The sequence below is a fragment of the Narcine bancroftii genome, chromosome 8 (genome assembly GCF_036971445.1).
Source record: "Narcine bancroftii isolate sNarBan1 chromosome 8, sNarBan1.hap1, whole genome shotgun sequence".
NCBI lineage: Eukaryota > Metazoa > Chordata > Chondrichthyes > Torpediniformes > Narcinidae > Narcine > Narcine bancroftii.
Window position 1 is genome coordinate 178,431,523 of NC_091476.1, and position 16,075 is coordinate 178,447,597.

Below are 16,075 nucleotides of genomic sequence, written 5' to 3' on the forward strand. Positions count from 1 at the left end.
CCATACCTTCAGGCTCTCACGGTGCAAGCACGCCGCCTGTTTGCTGCACCTGGATGGTTTGGGGAACAGGGTCCCACCCTCCCTCATGAGCGAGATGCTCATCCTTGCTGAGGGACACAGGCCTTGTCTGCTACGTGAGCAGATTTTCCTGGAGCAGCTGCCGACGAGGACTTCAGCAACCCCAGGAAAGTCACAGCCCAGGCGGATGTGCTCTGGAGAGGAAAGACGGAAAATGGTGCCTCGGTGGAGCAGATCGCTAGGCCCCACACACAACTGGCAACAATGCTGCAGCAACCGGAGAGGCAAGTCCCCAACAGTACTGTTACTAACCAATGACAAGGTGCGGGGGCCTGTCGATGCCACCCACCCTGCACATTTCACGGAAACACCATGGCCAATCGTCATTAATGTCTGCAGCGGGTGGCCAACATGAGAGCCTGCACAATCACACAGAGAACGTGGCCTATCTAAGGCGACTGTGAGCCCAGCTGAAGGAATTTGAACTTCTATAAACTCTTCTGAATGCCACTTCGTGTTGGAAACGATTGACTTCCTGGGGCATCAAAACAACAGGCACTGAGCAAAACCCTGCCAGAAAATGTAGAGGCAGTTCGGCACTCCACCAGGCCCTGCACAGTGAAAGGGTTGAAAGAATTCACCGGTATGATTAATTTTTATCACCGATTCATAATGGCAGCAGCTCGTATCATGTGCCCCCTTTTTTCACTCAAGGCAGGGAAGGGTAAGGACATTACCTGGGACAATGAGGCCTCAGAGGCATTCCAGAAGGCCAAGGATGCACTGGCCAATGCAACCCTCCTAGTACACCCCAGGCCAGAGGTGCCCACCACCCTCACAGTAGATGTCTCCAGCACAGGGGTAGGGGATGTACTGGAGCAATTCATCGAAGGGCAATGGCATCCCCGGCCTCCTTTGGCAGACACCTCCGGCCACCTGAACTCAAATACAGCGCCTTTGACTGGGAGCTATTGGCACTGTACCTGGCAGTCAGACACTTCCAGTATTTTCTGGAAGGTAGACAATTCAGGGTCTTCACGGACCATAATCCTTTGCCTTCTATAAAGTGTCTGACCTGTGGTCGCCAGGAAGCAACGACATGACTCATATGTGTCTGAGTTCACCACGGATATCCAACACATGGCAGGTAAAAACAACATGGTGGCTGATGCACTATTGTGCCCTACAATAAAATCTGTCCAGGCCCTATCCCAGGGAATAGACTATATAACCCAAGCCAAGGCACAGCAGGAAGACCCTGAGATCACGGCGTATAGAACAGCAGTTTCTGGGCTCAGGTTGGAGGATGTCGCCATCGGCTCTGGTAACCAGATGCTTCTCTGTGATGTCTCCGCTGACAAACCCTACCCCATCATCCTGGCAGCATGGAGACAGCAGGTTTTTGATGCAGTGCACAACCTGATGCACACAGCCATCAGGACTTCTGTCAAAATGGTGGCTAGTAGGTTCATCAAACATGGTCTTCAGAAACAGGTCAGTCAGTGGGCCAAGACCTGCATGCTCTGCCAGACGTCCAATGTGCAGACACACGTCAAGGCCCCCCCCCCCACACCAGACTTTCAAGGTTCAGCCATGTCCATGTTGACATTGTAGAGCCACTACTGGTCTCCTGTGGGGTGTAATACCTCTTCATCATGATTGACCACTCCACGAGGTGGTCAAAGACAGTCCCGCTGGCCGATACAACCACTGAGACCTGCTCCAGAGCACTGATTAACACCTGGTTTCGAGGTTCAGTGTTCCGGAGCATATGACTTCCGATAGACGTACACAGTTCACTTTGGTGCTCTGGGCAGCACTGACCAAGTTGCTGGGGACCCAGCTCCATCACACAACGGCGTACCACCCTTAGGCCAAGGGGTTGGTGGAATGGTTCCACTGGCATCTAAAGGCAGCCTGAATGGCTCGGCTCAAGGGGATGAACCAGGCAGATGAGTTACCCTGGGTCCTCCTGGGGATCCGCACAACACTGAAAGAGGATTTCAATCCCCCAGCAGCTGCGATGATGTACTGAGCACCGTTGGTGATACCAGGGGAGTTCTTGTCCGTCACCAGAGGACCTGACTAAGCTGAGGGAAAGACTGGCTACTCTAGTCCCCCGCATGGCCAGGCCAAGTCTTATGTCCCCAAAGACTTAGAGACCTGTGAGTACATTTTTATTCAGGTGGGGGGACACACACCAGACATCTCTGCAACGGCCATGTGAGGGGTTGTACAAAGTAGTTAGACACAACAGGTCGATGTGTGCTGGATATTGGTGATAAGGAAGAGACTTTCACAATTGACAGCCTCAAGCCAGCACATCTGGACATTAGACATCCGGTCTCCACTCGGCCCCCACGACGCAGAGGAGGCCACCGAAAGTAGCGAACAGGGCTCTGATCGCCGGTTCTGGGGGGGAGTGGTCATGTAGCAGCCCACTAACCTGGACATGACCCAGCGGCTATACTTTGTGAGGTGTCTGAAGAGATTTGGTACCTCACTGAAGATTCTCGAAAACTTCTTCCGGTGTACCATGGAGAGGATTCTGGCTGGTTGCATCACTGCCTGGTATGGAGGCACCAACTCTCAGGTGCCACCACCCAGGCCACATCCTCTTCACTCTGCTTCTTTGGCTTGGCGGACGAAAATTTATGGAGGGGGGGTAAATGTCCACGTCAGCTGCAGGCTCGTTTGTGGCTGACAAGTCCGATGTGGGACAGGCAGACACGATTGCAGCGGTTGCAAGGGAAAATTGGTTGGTTGGGGTTGGGTGTTGGGTTTTTCCTCCTTTGTCTTTTGTCAGTGAGGTGGGCTCTGCGGTCTTCTTCAAAGGAGGTTGCTGCAGGAGCCTAAACGGCACAAGGACAGCTTCTTTCCCGCTGCCATCAGATTCCTGAATAATCGATGAAGCAAAGACACTGCCTGACTTTGACTTTTCGTGCTCTATTTTTATTTCTTTTGGTTTATATAAATGTTTGCTCTGTGACACTGCTTCAAAACAATGAATTTTGTGACTTGTTCATGACAATAAGTACTCTCAAAATTTCACTTTTGAAGGCCTTCCACTTATCAAGCACACCTTTGCCAGAACCAACGTGTTCCAATCCACTCTTGCCACATTCTTTCTAATGCTATCAAAATTGGCCTTTCTCCAATTTGGAATTATATAAACATATAACAATTACAGCAGAAAACAGGCCATCAAGGCCCTTCTCATCCGTGCCGAAACTTTTACACTCTCCTAGACCCATTGAGCTGCATTCTGCCCACAACCCTCCACACTTTTTACATCCAGATACCTATCCACATTTTTCTTAAAAGGTAATATTCTACCTGCCTCCACCTCCTCCACTGGAAGCTCATTCCACACAGACCCCGCTCTCTGAGTAGAGAAGCTTCCCTTGTTTTGCACCTAAACATTTGCCCCCTAACTCTCAGCTCATGTCCTCTAGTTAGAATCTTCCCTCTCCTCAATGGAAAAAGTCTATCCACATCTACTCTATCTACACCCCTCAACATTTTAAAAACCTCTATCAAATCCCCCCTCAGGAATAAAAATCTAACTTGTTTAACCTTTCCCTATAGCATAGGCCCAGGGATCATTCTGGCGAATCTTCTCTGTGGTCTCTCTATTTTATTCATCTCCTTCTGATAATTTGGTGACCAGAACTGAACACAATTTTCCAAATTTAACCTCACCAATGCCTTGTACAATTTTAACATGACCTCCAACTCTTCTACTCAATGCTTGAATTATAAAGGCCAGCTTTCCAAAGGCCTTCTTCACTACCCTATCCACCTGAGATTCCACCTTCAGGGAACTGTGGACCATTATTCCTAGATCTCTCTGTTCAAATGCATTCTTTAACGCCCGACCATTCACCATGTAGGTCCTATTGTGATGAGTCCGACCAAAATGTAGCACCTCACACTTGTCAGCATTAAACTCCATTTGCCAACTTTCAGCCCATTCTTCTAACTTGCCCAAATATCTCTGCAAGATTTGAAAACCTTCCTCACTACCCACAACACCACCTATATTAGTATCATCTGCATATTTACTAATCCAATTTACCACCCCTTTATCTTAATCATTAATGAATATAACAAACAACAACAGACCCAGCACTGATCCTTGAGGCACACCACTAGCCACCAGCCTCCAAACTGACAGTTAATCACCACCACTCTCTGACATCACCCATCCAGCCACTGTTGAATCCATTTTACCACTTCACATCTAACAATTGAACCTTCCTAACTAACCTTCCATGTGGGACCTTGTCAAAGGCCTTACAGAAGTCCATATAGACCACATCCACAGCCTGACCCTCCTCAATTTTCCTGGTACATCTTAAAAAAATTCAAACATGACCTTCCATATACAAGTCCATGTTGACTGTTCCAAATCATACCATGTCTATCCAGATAATGACATAAACCATCTCTAAGAACATTTTCCATTAGCTTGCCTACCTAAGGACCAGACCTATCCTTTACTTTAATTCTCTTGAAACTTATTGGATCCAAAGTGTTCCCTTGTGTACACTTCCATCACTTGCCATGTCTTGCTCCCCATTAGGACATCAGTATTGCATTCTCTCTAGTTAAGACCTCTATATATTAATTTTTGAACTTCCCAGACCACATTTGACAAACTCAAACCTCTCCAGCTCTTTCACAGAATGGGAATCCCGATCAATATGTTGAAATTTAAAATCACTGATTATCCTAAATTTAGGTTTCCTGCAACTGCCTGTTCTCTCTCTGAGAATTTGTTCCTCCAATTCCCACTGACAGAATCCCATTGATGTGGTCAACCCTTTTTCATCCCTCAGTTTTACCAGTTGATGGGCCACCCAGTCTGTCCTGTCTGAGCACTCCTGGGACATTTCCTCTGACTAACAATGCCACCCCCTCCCTTTCATCCCTCCTGCTCTATCACATCTGAACCAACAAGACCCCAGAATAATGAGCTGCCAGTCATGCCTCTCCTGCAACCAAGTCTCACTGATGGCCACGATGTCATAATTCCATGTGCTGAACCATGATGTGAGCTCGTGCCTTTCCTACAAAAGCATTGAAATGGACACAACTCAGTACATTGTTACCACCATAATACTTTATATTTCTGTTTTTGTCTGAATATTCAACAACTTTTCCACGATATTGCCACTATCTGCTCTGGCAGTCTGGTTCCTACCCCACTCTAGAATAGCACCAGCAAACCTTCTTGTGGGGATATTAATCCCCCTCCAGTTCAGATGCAAACCATCCTGTCAGTAGAAGTCCCATCTTTCCTGGCAGAGAGTTCAATCATTCTAAAATCTGAATCCTTCCCTCCTGCAGCATCTCCTTAGCCAAATATTAAAGAGCATTATCCTCTTTGTGACCTCACTACACATAACAGAGGTAGAAATCCTGAGATCACAACCTGGGAGGACCTTTCCTTTAACTTAATACCTAACTCCCTGAACTTACAATGCAGGATCTCATCATCCTGCTCATGTCATTGGTCCTGATGTTGACCACTACATCTGGCAGCTCATCCTCCCACTAAAGATTGCATTGATCCAAGTTATCCAGATCCTAGCATTCAGGAGGCAACCTATCTTATCCACAGAACAATTTCCCTATCACTACAGCTCAACTCTTCCACTCTGTTCCCTTCTGACTCTCTGTTGGACACCTAGCCACTGTAGCTTTGCACTAGTAGATCCTCCTCCTCAACAGTATACAATTTTTTGAGGGAAACAGCCACAAGGTTACCCTGCACTGGCTGCGTATTCCCTTTCCCTCTCCTGACAGTCATCCAGCTATCTACTACCTGTGTCCTCAGTGTAATTTCTTCCCTCTAACTCCTGTTCATCACCCACTCTACCTCCCGAATGATCCAGAGTTCATCCAGCTCCAGTTCTCCAAGGAGCTGCAGGGAGATGCACTTCATGCAGGTGAAGTGATCAAGGATTCGCCACTTTCTACAAGAGGAGCAAACCTCTGTCCTGTCTGCAATAAGAAAACATCCTTACTTGCTCTACTGAAGCCTTTTCCTCCTGGAAAATGGTTACCACTACCTGCACCTCCTCTCCACATCTATAATGGATGTTCTACGTCTACAGTGGATGCTCCACTTAATCCTCCCTTCCTTTTATTGGCTCCAGCTAATTAATTTTTTTAGCCATACAGCGTAGTAACAGGCCTTTCCAGCCTCTAAGCCCTTGCCGTCCAAATACATCCAATTGACCGACAACCCTGGGTCATTTTGAAAGGTTGGAGGAAACTGAAGCACCTGGAGGAAACCCACACAGACACAGGGAGAGTGTGCAAACTCCTCACAGACAGTGCAGGATTCGAACCCCGGTCACCGGTGCAGTAACAGCGTTGCCCAAACCACTATGCTAACCCTGACGCCTGGTTTATATGGTAACATTTTTTTATTTTTAACTACTTAACCATTGATTATTTTATGTCAGATTCCTGAGGTGTTGGCCTTTATTTAATAGTCAAAGTGACAGAGGATAAATGTGTAATTGGCTTGTTGGACATTCTACGAATGTTGATATAACTTGGTATATTTTACAAGGGAGACTACTGCACACTTCACTTCACTGAACTTCAGCACGTTACTAATCAAAATGAAGGTGGTGTCTCCTTTATCGTATTTTGATCTGGATCAGTAGTTAATGAATGTAGCCAGAAAGTGAGATTGTAGGAGTCCTGAATGCATCTGTGTTTCTGTTAAACATCATTAGTCACACAGCACATTGCAAAATACCATGGAAACGGGCAATAAGGTCCAACCTTCTTCTACATTAGTAGGTTATCCAAACAGTTTCTCCTCGATCCCAAATCCTTAACTACGTATTTGCATTTTGCATCTCCACAGCTCCCTCCTGTACCTGATGATTTAGTCCTGCTGCTCTACCCCCATAGAAAGAGCACAGAAACAGAGCCTTCAGCCCAGCTCATCCATGCTGACTAACGCAATCCCATTTCCCTGCATTCAGCCCATATTCCTCTGAACCTTTCCTGTTTATGTACCTGTCCAAATGTCTTTTAAATGTTGCTTGTCGTTGCCTCTTCCATCACCCTCAATGTGAAAAATTGTGTTCTTTGGTTTTCTATTAAACCTTTTCTCTTCACATCTTAGACAACTTGTCTAGTTTTAGATTCCTCTCCCCAGAAAAAAGACCAAACTCCTTATGTTAACTGTGCCCTCCTGGTTTTATAAACCTCTATAAGGCCACCTCCAGCCTTCTACATTCCAAGGAGAGATGTCCCAATCACATTTTCCAGTTCCTTTCACCAAGTTGATCATTCCAAAAGCTGCATGGCCAGCACTGAACACAATACTCCAGGTGTGGCTTTACCTTTGTCTTGTGCAACACCACTCACGTACTCTTTGTTCTGATGAAGGTAAGTGGGCCAAACAACTTCACCAGCCTACCTGTTGTCAACATCTTCAGGGAACTGTACCTCCACCCCTCTATCCGACAACACCATCATTCACCGTGTTAGTCCAGCCCTGGTATAATCTACCTAAATACAGCACCTTGGTGTTCCAAAAGCAAGCTGCACCTACTAACAACATGACAGTGACCAGCTGTTTTTTTGCTTTTGTGCTGAAGGGTGCTGTCCAGGGGCGGGCCACAGTTGTGAAGTAGTTAAAGCTGCTGCTTTACAATTCCAGTGACAGATTCAATCCTCACCTCTGGTTTGTAGGTTGTATCTCATGGTGGGGAAGGGTATGTTTCACTGCTGATCAGGGATAGTATTAGCATAACATGTGGGGAGGGCACAAACTCTTGATGAAGGGTCGCAACTTGAAACATGGACAATTCCTTTTTCCCATGGAGAAGCTGAGTCCCTCCAGTGGCTCCATGTTCCAGCATCCAGCATCCCTTGTCTCCAGGATGGTCTTGGGGTTAAGGTATTAAATGGGGAGAGGGCTGACTGCACTCATATAAAGCAGAACCAGGCAAAAGTTAATTGGGAGCAGATTTTAAATGGACCAACCACATTCAATAACTGGAAGGCATTTAAAAGTGAGCTGGTAAGAGCTCATAGGAACATAGAAAGTAGGAAGTAGGAACAGGAGTAGGCCAAAAATGGCCCATCGAGCCTGCTCCGCCATTCAGTACGATCATGGCTGATCTAATTTAGGACCTAACTCCACCTACCTGCCTTCTCCCCATATCCCCTAATACCTCTATCATGTAATAAATTATCTAACCGAATTTTAAATATGTTAAAATTTAGCTCAGAGTTAGTACATCTCTGAATGGTTAGAAGCAAGGATGGTAAGAATTAGGGAACCTTGATTAACAAAGGAAGTTGAGGGTTTAATCAGGGAAAAGAAGAAGTGTATGTCAGGTTTAGAAAATTACTACCAAGTGAGTCCTTTGTGTTTATAGAGGATCTAGGAGAGATGTTAAGAAACCAATTTGGAGGATGAAAGGATATGAAATGGTCCTGCCCAGTTGAACAATAGGAATTCCAAAACCATTCAAGCTCAAGTTTATTATTATACTTGGTTCCGTGAGAATGGATTTTTTATGAGAGGTCTAACAGGTCAACTCTAATATTTGTTTAGCCATACGGAGTAGAGGACCAAGAGTACCCTTTCAGGGTTGCAATGAAGAAAATCAATTATCACCAAGCAAGGCATGAGGTTAAACAGGAAAATCTGCAGATGCTGGGATCTAGTGAGTAGCTCACTTCAGGGATCAAAAGGGAAGTCTGTGCAGAGTGAAATCTTCTTGTCAGTGTTGACGAGGGAGAACATTGGAGAGTTAGAGGAGGTGCATACTGTTCATCTGGAACATGTGTGAATCAGGGTAGGGGAAGTCTCAGAAATAATGAAGAGCATTAAGATGGAAAAATCCCCAGGGCCTGTGGCATAGTTAGCAAGACATTATTATGGCACCAGTGACTCGGGATCAATTGTTACAATTGTATAGTTTGGTTCCTTATTAATTAAAGGATATACTGGCATTGGAGGTAGTTCTGAAAAAATTCACTGGGATGAGATGCCTAACCCAAAATGAGCTGCTATAGATCTACATTCCATGAAGAATGAGGACTAAACCATATTGGATGTTTGGGGGTCATGAAGAGTGGATGTCGAGATGTTTCTTGTAGTGGAATACCATCAAATAAAGGGACAAGATTAGGGGTGGCCATTTAAAACGGAGGTTTTAAAATTTGTGGATGCTCAATCTTTAAAGAGGAAGTAGAAAATAATTTTGAAAGATCAGGGAATTGACGGCTCTGGGAAACTGGCACAAAAGTAGAGATGCGGCCACGATCAAATTGAAGTGTGGGCAGGATCAAGGGCTCAGGTGACCCACTCCTGCTCCTATTTCATGTTCTTATAGTAGGTTATCTGATAACTGTAAATTAGCCCTTGGAGAACGGAAAATAAACCAAAGGGGAGTTAATGTGGGTGTGAGGGAGAACAAGGGTTGCAGTGTAGGAAATGAAAAGAAGGGAATTTAACCAGTGCATCAAATGGTCGGTGCAATTTATCTTTTTTTAATCATTGAAACGTGGTAGAAACCTTCAGCCATTGAAACCTGTGTCGCCCAATTATACCCGATTAACCTACCAAACTGTACGTTTTTGGAGGAAAGGAGGAACCAAAGTACCTGGGGAAAACCCATGCAGGCCATGGGAAGAGCATACAAACTCCCTCTAGACAACATCAGAATCAAACTAGGGTCGCTGGCAATGTAATAACATTGTCCGAACCACTACACAAACTGCGCTGCCCGAGAAACAGGAAAATTAAATCTCCTGAGACCCTTTAGAAATCTTCATCAATTTTATCTTAACATCCTAAACTCAGGACTTATTTATTGCAGTTATTAAGCAGTACTCCTACCAGGTGCATGGCAGCACAGTCCGCATAGTGGTTAGAGCAAGGCTGTTACAGCGCCAGCGATGCAGATTCGAATCCAATCTGGAAGGAGTTTGTACGTTTTCCTTGTGCCTGTGGGTTTTCTCCGGGGGCTCCGGTTTCCTCCCACCCTTCAAAACAGATGGGGTTGTAGGTTAATTCGGTGTAATTGGGTGGGACGGGCTTATGGGCCGAAAGGGCCTGTTTCAGTGCTGGACATTGAAATTTAAATTTCAAATTTAAATATTGTCTTCCTGGTGAATTTATAAACCCAATGAAAACCATGTACATTAGCAGCATCAGAGAGTTAAAAGAGCCAGATGCTAAAGGAATCAGTAGCCAGACAGTGAGAGGAGAGAATGTGCTGGAAATGACGCAACATCAAACTCCTTGCTAAAGGAGCATCACCGAGTGAAGGGGATTTGCAAGTTACTTTGGCTTGGCTTCGCGGACGAAGATTTATGGAGGGGGTAAAAAGTCCACGTCAGCTGCAGGCTCGTTTGTGGCTGACCAGTCCGATGCGGGACAGGCAGACACGATTGCAGCGGTTGCAAGGGAAAATTGGTTGGTTGGGGTTGGGTGTTGGGTTTTTCCTCCTTTGCCTTTTGTCAGTGAGGTGGGCTCTGCGGTCTTCTTCAAAGGAGGCTGCTGCCCGCCAAACTGTGAGGCGCCAAGATGCACGGTTTGAGGCGTTATCAGCCCACTGGCGGTGGTCAATGTGGCAGGCACCAAGAGATTTCTTTAGGCAGTCCTTGTACCTTTTCTTTGGTGCACCTCTGTCACGGTGGCCAGTGGAGAGCTCGCCATATAATACGATCTTGGGAAGGCGATGGTCCTCCATTCTGGAGACGTGACCCATCCAGCGCAGCTGGATCTTCAGCAGCGTGGACTCGATGCTGTCGACCTCTGCCATCTCGAGTACCTCGACGTTAGGGGTGTGAGCGCTCCAATGGATGTTGAGGATGGAGCGGAGACAACGCTGGTGGAAGCGTTCTAGGAGCCGTAGGTGGTGCCGGAAGAGGACCCATGATTCGGAGCCGAACAGGAGTGTGGGTATGACAACGGCTCTGTATACGCTTATCTTTGTGAGGTTTTTCAGTTGGTTGTTTTTCCAGACTCTTTTGTGTAGTCTTCCAAAGGCGCTATTTGCCTTGGCGAGTCTGTTGTCTATCTCATTGTCGATCCTTGCATCTGATGAAATGGTGCAGCCGAGATAGGTAAACTGGTTGACCGTTTTGAGTTTTGTGTGCCCGATGGAGATGTGGGGGGGCTGGTAGTCATGGTGGGGAGCTGGCTGATGGAGGACCTCAGTTTTCTTCAGGCTGACTTCCAGGCCAAACATTTTGGCAGTTTCCGCAAAGCAGGACGTCAAGCGCTGAAGAGCTGGCTCTGAATGGGCAACTAAAGCGGCATCATCTGCAAAGAGTAGTTCACGGACAAGTTTCTCTTGTGTCTTGGTGTGAGCTTGCAGGCGCCTCAGATTGAAGAGACTGCCATCCGTGCGGTACCGGATGTAAACAGCGTCTTCATTGTTGGGGTCTTTCATGGCTTGGTTCAGCATCATACTGAAGAAGATTGAAAAGAGGGTTGGTGCGAGAACACAGCCTTGCTTCACGCCATTGTTAATGGAGAAGGGTTCAGAGAGCTCATTGCTGTATCTGACCCGACCTTGTTGGTTTTCGTGCAGTTGGATAATCATGTTGAGGAACTTTGGGGGACATCCGATGCGCTCTAGTATTTGCCAAAGCCCTGTGTTAAACCTTCAGACTGTCTGTGGGGAGCATTCAGCTGATTAACTTATGAAGCTAAATCAGACTCCTGAATCATTTGTCCCTCCATTCCCAGGAGGCATAATTAATTAGTCAAATTGAAGCCATGCAGAGTCTGAGCTGGCGTGCTAAAGATTTATTTTGCCTAAAGGTCAAGGTTGTTAATGTAGGGTGGAAGGAGTTGGGCAGCTTCGGGAGGAGGTCTTGGGAAATGGCAAAACATCTGTTCACCCTTTCTCATTCAGGCTTTGTTAAGTAAGTGTTTGAAGCAATTTATGTCTGTCCTTCCCTACTTTTCTCCATGTGTGAATAAGAGGGAATGTTTAATCTGAAGTGGATGGTGGATTCATTTTGGGAAGTGATGCACCATCAATAGTCACAAAAGGCTGGAGGTGTGAAACTATCAGGCTTTTATTGACTAAAGATTGGATTTACCATCAACCTCATTGACTGATCGAAGCAAAGGGAAAGGGGACCATGCAAGGGGTTATGGGTAGGATTGGTCTTGGGAGGCGTGTCCAGCCGCAGCAGCCAATCATGGCACAATGGTTTACACATTCACCCCTCCTTTTTAAGAAAAGCCCTGCGGAGTGAGAAAAAAAGAGGCCGAAACAACTGTACATATATCCATTTTACAGGTTATGTCTGTCAGGGGTCTCCTTTGCCGCAGAGAGGGACGTGACAATGGTTGGGGCGCTGCTGTAGCATCCTGAGCAGCTTGTGGGGTTGGCCTGTTAACAGTTTGTCGAGGTGGGATGGTGGTGGGGGAGTGGGGAGCTGGTACATCATTGGCGACAACAGTGGCTAGGGGAAAGGGTTGGTCAGATACAGGTTCCAGGACCCCTAAGGTTGAAGTGTGTGGGGGGGGGGGGTGTCTGTTGAAAGTCAGTGGTGGTCAGGCAGGCCCCCAATGGAGCAAGGACTTTGATCGAGTCCGTATCTTCCCATCAGGGAAGTCAATGTAGGCCTATTGGGGGTTCGCATGGAGAAGGCAGACCATCTTAACTAGCGGGTCAGTCTTGGGTTGCCTGACGTGCTTTAGGAGCAGGACTGGTCCTGGGGAGGTCAGCCAAGCGGGCAGCATAGTCCCTGACATAGACCTCTTAGGGGAAGCAAACATCTGTTGTGACAGATTATGTTATATTTTATATTGTATATTGATATGTTTTTGGAGGAGATAGATTGTGGGGTTCTTTAGTTAGGTCACAAACAAATACAAACACTTCAAAATAGATCTTATTTAAAATGCCAGAGCTCTGCTCAAGCCAGACAGTCCAGCCTCCGAGTCCCTTTGTAAAAACTTTGAAGAATGGCTATAGAGACTTCACAAATAGGAGTTAATTGGATATTGTACAAAGTAATGGATTCTTGTTTTGGAAAGCAACAGATGAATGGACTCGGAAGATCAAGTCCAGAACTGCAGTCTACCTGAATGCAGTTGGCTGTTCTAAGAGGATCATGTGGTTTTCTCTGAGTGAGAGAGAGAGAGAGAGAGAGAGAGAGAGAGAGAGAGAGAGAGAGAGAGAGAGAGAGAGGGGGGAGAGAGAGAGAGAGAGAGAGGGGGGAGAGAGAGAGAGAGAGGGGGGGGAGAGAGAGAGAGAGAGAGAGAGAGAGAGAGAGAGGGAGGGGGAGAGAGAGAGAGAGAGGGGGGGAGAGAGAGAGAGAGGGGGGGAGGGGGGGAGAGAGAGAGAGAGAGAGAGAGAGAGAGAGGGGGGAGAGAGAGAGAGAGAGTTCAGTTCTGCAGTTCAGCAGCAGCAACTGGGACTGGAATAGGACAAGCTGGGAAGCTTGAGGAAAACCCCATTTTGAAGATGGGTTGTGAATTCTTAGTTCAGCCTGTTCAAAGCCATTGTAGTTCATATAATGTTTTGCCTGAGATAAGGGAAACAGAAAAGGAATTCTGTGGTGATGTGAAAGAAAGAGGTTATCATCTGAAAACCCTGATGGAGCAAGTTTCTTCGACAAGACATTAAAGTGGCTGATCGGAAGGTATCAGTTTGTGTCCAACGAGCAACAAACTTTTCTCTGAAAATTGACAAGAACCTTCCTGAGCATTAACCCTTTACTTTTCAAGCACCAAAGCCTGGTGAAGATTCATAAATATTAAATTCTGTGCACAGTAGAAGAATTGCCTGATACCGACTGCGAACGTGGCAGAGTGAGAAGTGAGATTGGACTGTGAATTAAATAACTTTTTTGAACTTATATACACATTTACATACACATGCACTTAGAATTAGAAGGGGATTAAATTAGATTAAGTTAATAGTAATAAGTTAAAATTTGATCCTTTTTTATGTTTAAAGAAAATTAAAAGTAACTTTTATTTAAGTAACCATTTGTCTTGGTGAATTTCTGTTGCTGCTGGGTTTTGGGGTCCTCTGGGCCTGAGACACCATTCATGAGGAGCATTGTTGGTGGCTGTACATAAAAGTGACCAGATGGACTGGAGTGCATCTGGAAGGACTTCTTGCCTTTGGGAGACAGGGCAAGCCCATGTCCTCAGTGCCAGGAGGATGGTCTTCCAGACCGTGGTGTTCTCCCTTTCCACATTCCTGTTACCCCTAGCATTGTAGCTGGTGATCCTGCTCATGGTGATGCGCTGGCCAGCAGGTACTACCACAGCTCATCACTCATGAATGATGTTCCATGGCCACTGTGGATGAAGCCAGGATACCCAAAGAACGAGAAGATATTGCAAAGGGCCTTGATAACTGTGGCCGTGGTCATGTCCAGGCATGGTATGGTGAAAGGGAAATAGGAATATTCGTTGGTGATTGTAAGGAAGTAGACATTCCGATTGGAGAAGAGGAGGGGTGCCTTGAAATCAATGCTAAGATGCTCGAAAGGTCAGGTAGCCTTTGTCTGTCTGGTAGAATTGGGGTTTGCATTCGACACAGACCTGGCATTTCTTAGTCATTGTCCAGACTTCCTCAACAGCATATGATAGATTCAGAGATTTGATAAAATGGAAAAACCGAGTAACTCCGGGTGGCAAAGGTTATTGTAGAGTCTGCAGTCTGTCCATTTGAACAATAGCACAGGTTCCTCGGCATAGAGCGTCCATGGGCTCGTTAAATTTGCCGGGCCAGTAGAGGATGTCATAATTGTAAGTGGACAGTGCGATTCTCCTCCTGAGGATCTTTTTTTTAAATTTTATTTGTGATTTTCCAAACTTAATCTCAAACATTTAATATTAAAGTTGGCAACATCAACATAGATTATAGTTTGCAATGATCAGTTCTATACAAGATTTTCTGTAGAGTTCAAGCTTTTTCTGTCCCCTTCCTTCCCCCAATTAACCCCTCCACATTTAACACTTAACACTTCACCAAACACAGTTACACACGACATTCAGGATGTTCACAGCAAAGGTATGAAGCATATATCGGGGGTTTGTGGGTTTGTCATGTTGCAGTGACCAGTGCTCAGGCTGTTTTCTTTGTCTTGACTTTTCCTCGATGAGATGGGATGGGCCCCTCCTCCCCCCCACTGACTGAGGTATAGATGGTGAAGGTAGAGTGGTGAGGCGTGATGGTCCACACTATAATTGTGCTCCTATGGAATTTAATTATGGTTGCCAAATTTTTAGAAAAGTGTTGTATTTTTTCCTTAAGTTGTAAGTAATTTTCTCCTGGGGAACACAGCTTTGCTCAGGCTGGAGTCAGATTTCCAGGTGGCCGCTATGCACGTCCTGGCCACTGCCAATGTGATCAATATGAATTGGATTTGAAATTTGGCCACGATCACATTGAATGGTGGAGCAGACTCGACGGGCCGGATGGCCAACTCCTGCTCCTATGTCTTATGTTCTTGAGATCATTGAATTCCATCTGCTGTTTATTCCAGCTGTTCCAGATCCCTCTGCAAGCTTTGAAAACCTTCCTTGCTGTCCACCACGCTTCTGATCTGAGTATTGTCTGCAAACTTGCTGCCTGCAGCACACCACTAGTCACAGGCCTCCAGTCTGAGAAGTAATTGTCCACGGCCACTCACTGGCTTCTCCCACACAGCCAATGTTTTTGAATATTTTAATATGAGATTTCACATCCAAAGTACAGAGTTCCTATGGATAGATGTTAAAATTCTCAAAGATACACTACACTTAAAATCACCAATGCCTGAAGAGGACGCACAAAATCAGTGAACCGGTGCGGACTCGAAAGGCCAACATGGTCTGTTTCCGCTCCGTAAATGGTTATATGGTTATATAGTAAGTCTTACATCCATTATGTTTCCCCACAGGAACAACTCTGGGTCCTGTGGGAATTCTTTACCTTTGATTTTTTTTCCCAGGATTTGGCCCAGTTCCACCCACAGGGTCTCACCTTGGTACTTGTCCAGGTTGCCTGCACAAAGGTTTCTGCCTCAATGCCACATCTGAAGC

The 16,075-nt window shown here is 46.0% G+C and overlaps 1 protein-coding gene across 2 annotated transcripts in view; it reads right to left on the reverse strand.

Annotated features, from left to right (window-relative positions):
- alg9 (ALG9 alpha-1,2-mannosyltransferase) overlaps nt 1-16,075 on the reverse strand; it is a 253,304-nt gene that overhangs the window by 35,068 nt on the left and 202,161 nt on the right. The window contains exon 16 of one of the 2 annotated variants that reach the window (XR_011343620.1): nt 9,905-10,050. The exons of the other annotated variant lie outside the window; for it this stretch is intronic. The gene's annotated coding sequence lies outside the window, so the exon portion shown is untranslated. The remainder of the gene's footprint in view (nt 1-9,904; nt 10,051-16,075) is intronic. 2 annotated transcript variants of the gene reach the window in all.